This window comes from Ambystoma mexicanum, chromosome 7q, assembly GCF_040938575.1.
Source record: "Ambystoma mexicanum isolate Mex_15411 chromosome 7q, UKY_AmexF1_1, whole genome shotgun sequence".
Classification (NCBI taxonomy): domain Eukaryota; kingdom Metazoa; phylum Chordata; class Amphibia; order Caudata; family Ambystomatidae; genus Ambystoma; species Ambystoma mexicanum.
Genome location: NC_090941.1, coordinates 33154641 through 33163349, shown reverse-complemented (window position 1 = coordinate 33163349; position 8709 = coordinate 33154641).

Below are 8709 nucleotides of genomic sequence, written 5' to 3'. Positions count from 1 at the left end.
TCTTCTTTTGTGTATCCCTAAGGGCCTGCAGTAAGGGTTTTGTGAATGTAGAATAATCGAAAACCCATGCCCTGCAGTAGTTTCATAACCCTAGAAACTTCTGCATCTCTTTCACTGTGCGTGGATATGCAGTCATGTGAGTTGCTTCTACACTCTCCTCTGTGATATTGCGTCCTTCTAACAATATTATTTGCCGCAAGTATACAACCTCCTCCTAGCAGTATTGGAGTTTTTCCCTATCTACCTTAACCTTCCTCTTCCAGTAGCATCAAGAGATGCACCGGGTCGGCCCCATACCACTCCTGCATCTCGGTGCACACCAACAAATCATCAACGTATTGTATGACTGTGCTTGACGTTTGTAAATGACTTAGGTCCATCTGTATGACTCTGTTGAAGAAACTGGGTGATTCCCAAAACCCTTGTGTTATCCAAGTGTGTCCAAATCAGTTTCCCCTAAGCGTAAACGATGTCAAATATCTAGAGTATGGGTTTAGTGGGATGGAAAAGAAGGCATTCTTCAGGACAATGACCGTAAAGTACTTTGTCTTTATTGGAATATTGCACACTATTGTAGCATGGTTTGGTACCAGGGAAAATTCTGCCTACACTATGTCATTAAGAGGGCATCAATCTTGTAAAAATCTCTACAACCTACCCTTTGATTTCTTTATCAGGTATACAGCCTTGTTGCACGGAGATGTGGATGTCTTTATTATGCCCTGCTGCCACAATGCATGTAAGGTTGAGTATATCCCCTCATCTGGTTCTTGGGACTATGGGTAGTGTTTTGCTCAGGACAGCAGTGCCTGTTCTTTTAGCTTTATCTTTACCACTCCTAACCCTTTTTAATCCCCGTACATTATGGGACCCTTTTGTACGTAGTCTCCCAGGAACCCTTTTCAGATCCTCGTCTGTGTGTCTGCTTCCGCTCTTTGCCAGTTGTGTCAGTATTGGCACCAGATGTTCTACTACTTTTACCATCAGTCCCTCTTCTTCCCTGTCGGAGAACAGTTGTTGGTCCATCACCCCTCTAACTGTCAGTATTGGGTCTACGCATAGCACCGTACACCATTCCATGTTGTCTTCATTTGTCCCAGGTAGGATCACCATGTCTTTGCTTATCACTGCCTCTTCAGGCTGTAGCACTACCATGGTGCCTTTTGTATCTTCCTTCTGGCACTGTGGTCAGAATAGGAGTTCTGATGCCAGCCGTAATACCTTCCCTTGTATCCCCAGGAACCATCCCAGCAATATTTCAACCACATACAAAAACATGCTAGGGTACATGGGTTGGCCTCGTAGTGTGCTTTGACCATGTGCTGCCAAAAGAAGCATGGCCAATCATGTTTAGTAGATGCCTGGCATCAAGCACCCCATGCCCTTTTCCTTGAATGATATTGTGGTGTTCATGCTCAGCAAGTCTCGCCCTAGTATGTTGATAGGAGTATCTTCAGACTACAACAGGGGTGCTAAATTGTGCTGCATCCCTATTGTTAGTGGTAAATCTCCCATTACTGGAACCATCAATACTGCACCAGAGAAGCCCTGCATGCCAATCACTTTGTTCGATAGCAGGAATTCCACCTCCCTTATTCAAGACTTGGTGGCTCCGGTATCTATGAGTAATGAGAACTCTGTTGGTCCTATTTTCAATGCTACCTCAGGTTCCTCTTCAGAGCTGTCAGTTACTGCTAGACCTAGACACACTAAAGCTTTCTGTGGGTCCCCCTATTACTGTGCATTACTCAGTGGGAAAGGATTTCCTCCAACAATGCTAACCCCAGTGTAGTGGGTACCACGTCCTGACCTAACACCACTGCACTTCCTACATCTGGTGCTGGCACTTGCGTTATACCAGGAAGTGCTATCCGACCATCCATCAGGCCCTCTTGGGCCTGCTGTGGTCCCTGGGACAGGGGCTGGTGCCCCTGTTGCAATTGCGCTTGCTGAAACTGCACCGGCTGTGACTGCTGCTGTGCCGCGACAAACCCTTGCTGCTGTGTCATTTGTGTTGCCTGTGCATGAGCTTGTTGCCCAAATGGGCAAGTGCGTATGAAATGTCCCTTGTGCCCACATATGAAACATGGCCCGAACACCCTATATCCTATTCCCCTGAATACGTCTCCTATTCCTCGCTGCGGGTACCCTCTTGCCATTGAAAAGAACTGCCCTGATAGTTAATTCCCCTGCAGTAGAACTCCCCATTGTGGTGCATACAGTGGTGGCACAATCCCCCCTTGTGGGAGCATGTTCTCCACTGGACACCCTCCCTGTTGGGGCGGATGCCATGGTGGCAGTGTCGGATATGAGCATTGCATTCTCCATCGTGTTCTATGCCAATTTCTTTTGCACCAGTCTGTTTTCTGCCTTTGTAGCTTTTTCTGATGCCTGACTCTTGCCCTCTTCCTTTTACAATAGTACACTATCATTGCCTGTATCTCGGGGCACTCCTTTGCTTCTATTCCCACAATCTTGTCCAGAGACGCCTGGATATTCATTGGCAATCCTTTGACCAAAATATGGTAGAACAAGGGCATGGATTCATCCCAGGGCTTCCGCATTTCCAACATCCAAAGGTCCTGGACCTATTTGATATACTCTGCTGGGTCTTCATCTGGCTTCATCTTTTGTGCCATGACTGCCCCTAAATCTATTGAATGGAGCCCCATTCAGTGTGTTAGTACTTAATTTCACCATTTTGTACTCTGCCTGCTCTCATATTTTGTCCCCTTGCTCGCCTTTTTGGGCCGCAAATAAACTTTTCATATTTGCTATTTCCTGTGTCACCCCAGCTGTCTCAAACAGAAGCGCATATATACATTTGCTGGCCCGAGCCACAAGGGAAGGCAAGCTGCATATTAGGTTCTCTCAGTCCATTTTCTGCCATGGTACGTATTGTGTGTCCCCTCTTCCATTCTGCAACAGCGGCATCTGCTTTGCCCTGGGCCCTATGTCTCCTCCCCCTTTTATCACTTGGGCCAGTCCTATTCTTACCTTCTCCGTCAAGCTATGAAGGGAAGTCGACCAGTCCCTTCTGGGCGTCTCACGTTCCTTTTGTCACTTTTGTTCACCCCCATTCTCCTCTCCCTGTCCCGGCTCCACTCTTTACCTTCTCCAGCACTAAAATCATCCCCTACTTCTTCCTCATTTGATGTTATACTATCCTTGTCCCTTCCTCTGCCTCTTCCTCTCCCTCTTCTTGTTCCTCAATATCCAGTCAGAATTTTATCCACCCCAACAACATTTCATTTCTGTCCCCCTTGTCCCCTCTCTTTCTATTCTTCGTCTGTACCTCCTGTTCAATCACTCTCTCTGCTTCATTGAATAATGCATCCACCTGTTGTCGTGTGCTCTTCTCAATGTTCGCTAAGTATTTTCTCTCACCCTTTTTGTGTGCCTCGTCCCATCATGTGCCTCTGTCCTTCTTTTTCCCTGTCATCCCTCCTGCCCCCTCTGGGTATTCTCACTGCAGGTTTGTATACGCCACCACAGGTCGTAATGCCAGATAGGCACTACAGAGCGGGGGCAGAGTACTTGGCCAGTCCCCCTCCTCCTTTACGTCCTTCTTTATGGACTCCCCCTTCTTTTCCTGATACAGTTTCCAGAGCCCCAATATATTCTGACTGCTCTTTAACTTGGAGCCTTTACACATTGTTAATACATTTGAGAACAGGTTTTCAAGTATTTTACTATTGAATGTTCCCTCAACGGGCCACCCATGGAAACACTGACCTGCAGTCTCCTGGACCCACTGGAAGGTATACTTTATTATTTTACGTGATATGGGGGTCATTTATCACACATATAGTTGAAGGGGCTATCTCGATAGGCCATTATTAACCATCTTTTGGCTGTCCCTCCTCTATACCCTCATTACCATAGGCACCCCTCTCCCACTTATCCTTATTTTCCCCTTTTTTCTTCCCCAACTCCTTTTACTCCCAACTCCCTGCAACACCCACACACACCTGCAATCACCCATCTTCCCCTTATTTCTCCCTTTCCCTATCCAGCTAGTAAGACCACGGCCCTCTCCATGGGCTCATGTACCACTATGTTAGTATTGGTGGGCGCTGAGTCTCCTTCACTCCTTTCGCTCATGCCCTTCGCTAGAACCTCAAGTGCACTATTATACACAAGGTACCTGTCAACGATGACCCTTCCACCTTGGTCAAATCCATAAAAGCAATACGGCCAACACTTACTGACATGTGTGCCTCCCTCTCTGCTCCTTCAAAAACACTTCTTCAACAACTGTGCAATACAATTACACCTGTCTCTCCTAAATGGCACAACTATACAATCACTGGTTCTATGCACAACTCCTGTCTGTTGCAGTCTGCCTCTCACTATGCACCGTTCCTGAACTACTGCAGGTGTGCCCATACTCATGTCCTCTGCCTATGGGGTGATGCATACTAAAATCTAGTACTACTATGGCCGATCATCCTCTCACCTCGAATATGTGTCCTAAACACCATAAAATACAGTCCCTCCCCCCTTTGTGGGCATGCAACCACAAGACAGCACGGTTACACTGACATGTCCTAAAGATCGTTGAGTCCTCTTGGCACAGATTCTTCCGTGTGTGCTCACTCCTCCTCAAGAGCACTGGTGGTGCTCAGGACCTGGCAGATCTTCATGAACTCAGTCTCTGCAAGGCCTCCTCAGTGCTTTGTGTAGAACAGGTCTGTGGTTGCGGGACCCGCACGCCATTGGAGGGTGGCCTGAAATACCCTCAGTTAACTGAGGGGAACTGAAGATCTCACTGGGGCCTCCAAAAATCTATTAGGTGTCCTCTAAGGGCTTGTTATCAGTGAGTTACCAGTGGTAGTCCCAAAAGGAGCACACACCGGCAAGAAGTAATTTTGTGTATTACAGCTGGGCAAGCACAAATCAAACAACACACTGGAATAGAACTGATTGATGATGGCTAAAAAACTGGCTCACAGCAGACAGTACTTTTATATAGCATATGCAATATTTATAGACTTAGAAATAGTTACAATTCAACTTTTCACATCTTTGCTGTTCTCATGTGGAATACGTCATGTCCCTATAGCTAGACATAGATTAGTTAAACATGATTGGAGCAAAAATGGACCTGCCTTCTCCCGGTTCATTCCCTCCCAGTGCAGAGGTGTAGACAGTGTAGGGCCTGAGGGGCAAGGCCTCCCCAAAATATTTTTGTCAGTGCGGTGGGCCCAACTACATTAGCTTCAGGCCCCATTTGCTAGACAATCCAGGCTATGCCTCTGACCCAGTGTGGCACCACATTGCCTCCCGCTCCACGACACAAACTATTTATTAGTAATAACATAGTTGTGCTGACCTCCAGATCTTTATTCGTCTGCCATTGGTCAGCTCCAGAAAAGAAGGAACATGAGACACCCTGAACTAGTGGAAAGGGAGACATTTACAGGGCATCTGAAAGATGATAACCCTCACAAACCCTGTTATGGACACGCTGTGTGCTTGTTGCCTTTCAGGGACACCAAAATGTACCATCTGATTGGCTCTTCTCGCACCCTTGTTCCCATATACATCAGTCATAAGGAGATTTAAAACTGCCTTTGGTGTTAAGCAAGTGTGGGACTGGCTTGCCAATCTTGATTGTATTGCTCAGTGATGTTCCCAGCAACCACAGTCTGCTGGGGACGAGCAGCCCAAATTAAGCTCCTCCACACCCCTCCCGGCCCACTCGCTTATCCCCACAATTGGATGGTGCCCCCCTCTGTCTGGCACTGAATCAGCACCTTCATTGCAAAGCGATGGAGGATAGAGGCTCTCATTGTTTGAAACGTTTTATGGAACTTAGAGTAACTGGTAATACATTAAAAACTATCAATGAATATTAACAGGAAGGGTAAGGACACACAATATATTGTTTCAAATGCTTAGCCTTACACCTCAAAGTTCTCTTTCTTAAATATGTATGTTGAGAACTCTATAATCAGATGGCAAGGGTAATTACCTGCACCCAATTTAGATTAATGCATCCATATTGTACTGCCATTTAGCTTAGCGTAGGCTTACCCTTATGTTTGTAAATTCACCGGGGTTGTGTGTGTTTCATTTTCAAAACTAAAACAGCTGAGTAATTTAAGGACAAGATGAAGCACAAGTGGCTGTTAGCAAACATTGTGATATTGTTAGTATCTCTGGTAAGTTTTTCAAAATACTCAGAATATCAGTTGTTTTGTATGATTGTCACTGCAAAGAGTGCAACAATTTCCAATGTCTTAGACAGCAGAGAAGAGCTCTTGAGATTCTGGGCCCCATGCAATGTGCCCTGCTTCCCAATGCCTACCATGGAAGTGGGATATAGGGGGATACAGGGGACCCAGCAGAGCCTCTCCCACCTCCATAACAAGGGCAAAACTTGAAAGGTCCTCGGAAAGGAACTATAGGACATTCAGTGAGCATTTGGGAAGTGGATCATTAGACTTCACAGGTAATCAGACAACTCTATTTTTCATCCCGCTCAGACACTTATTCCTTACCACTTGTTGTTATAGCAAAACTAGGCTGCATTTGGAGATTCTGCGTAGACTTCAGGAAATGTAATCAACTGCAATCAACTGTAATCATTGACATGTATCCAACACCAAGGGTGAATATCTTAATGGAAAAAAATTGTTTCTATGTATAACAGGAGGATAGCTCTTGGGCAACGCGTTTGTCTTGGAAGCAAGACAATGTATACCAACAAAGGTTTGAATCCCTGTCTTGCGCTTAGAAACCGGTCTCAGGTATTAAGCGCATTATAAAAGAACAATTATAATTATGCATTCATCTCTACACTGGAATTTGCCACGGTCTGTTGGCAAATGCCTCTTGCCAGAAAAAACAAGAATACTACATTTGAAAAGCCGCATGGTCTTTCCACTTTATATATACCTTTCACTTTTCTGAGCCTTATGTACTACATCTTGATGAAATGTCTACGGACTGTATTTTATGACTGGCTGACTGACATCCTCCACCTGTACCAAAGCTTCGTGGGACCATATATTGATGATGCATAGAAGTTTGATTGATTTAATTTTTTGTAGAGCCCTTTGTCACTCGTAGGCCTCAAAGCTCTTGAACATGACAAGACAAACAAAACAGGTAACATAGCAAAGGAGAAATAGAATCTGCGGAAGTCAAGGCGAAGCTATTTATAATGAATAGTCAGGAGGTTTATTGAACAAGTGGATCTTAATGCCCCTTTTAAAGTCTCTAAGGGAGGTTGTTTGCTGAAGCTCTAGTGAGAGTTTGTTCCACAAGGTCAGCGCTTGACAGTCAAACATCATGCCTCCAATGGTTTTTAATTTAAACCTTGGCTGAAATAGCTTAGAAGGGTCGTGAGATCCTAGACAACGACCAGGAATGAAAGTGGTAAACCGATTTGACAAAAACTGTGGTGACTCTCCATTGCGACATTTGAAATTAATAAATGGCTGGAGAAACATGAGTCGACTGCCTCTCATGTCCAAGGTTCTTCGCAACGCTAAACTAACTGTTAATCCTGATATGGGTCATGCAGCACAGTCAACAATGAAGCACCTCTGATTCTGCTTTGCCAGCGGTTTGGTTCCTCTGAATGAGAGAATGAGAGAAACATTAAAGTAGTCCCAATGATATCACTGCCACCCACTGTTAGCTTTCCTTATCTTTGTTATATGGAATGTAATCAACTAGGACATCTGTGTTCTCTTGTTTTCAGTTATGTCATTGATGATGCCATAAGTTATATAAAAAGTTATGTTATCTGTGATGACACCAGATTGGGTTTGTGTTGTGCAACGCAGGCTTAGAGTTAAGGTGACAAAGGTTTCAACAGCTATGACATTTCTGTTTTATTTTACCTTCAAGCAAAACCTTAATGTCACCTTAGCTACAATCCTTTCTCTGAATGTTTAAATTCTGTTTCTTTGAACTATTTCAATTTAACTGTCTTAAGTAATCTTTTGTCTATGACTTTCAGGGGTTTTGTTTTGATATTTCTCCAACAACACAGTAACACACATTTATGGAGCACATCAATTTCCAGTTCAATACCATTCTCTACACATTGACTAGCTGACTGGCTGGTTTTGCTGAGGGCCCCTCATTGCTGATGTTTGCACACACTGGTGTTAAAATTGTTGCTTTGCAACCTGAAAGATTCCCCTTGCTCCTCTGTAGTCCTATGAGGTAGCCTTACAGTGGCTTAAAGAGCTCTACAAGCAACAAGCGTGTCATAGCCTTATCGTAACAGTGAAAACATAGGAACATAACTTAATATAACATCACATAACATAATATAACATAAAAGATAGGGAACCAGACTGTTGCTGCATACCGAAGGACACACATATGGCCTTTCTCCTCCTACCTACCCTGTTTGTCGCACATCCACATGCTCCTTCACACAATCTAATGACAATAGCCTGCACAAAGAGGTCAAGCTTTATTTTCTTACTTTAGATGGCAATATATAACTGTAATTTGTGGGATATATTTACCCATTCAGCTGTACTCCTTTCTGTAACCAAGCTGCACTTCAGCAAAAGCAGCAAAATGGCTGCACTGGCTCCTGTGAGCACCATTGCCTCACACCAAAACTGTGCTTTCAGCTACAAAAAGATGGCTGCACCATCTTGCCAAGCACATATTGGGCAGAGTGGAACAAGGGGTCACACTGAGAAAGCTTGCCAGTGTGTTGTTACATGTACAAAG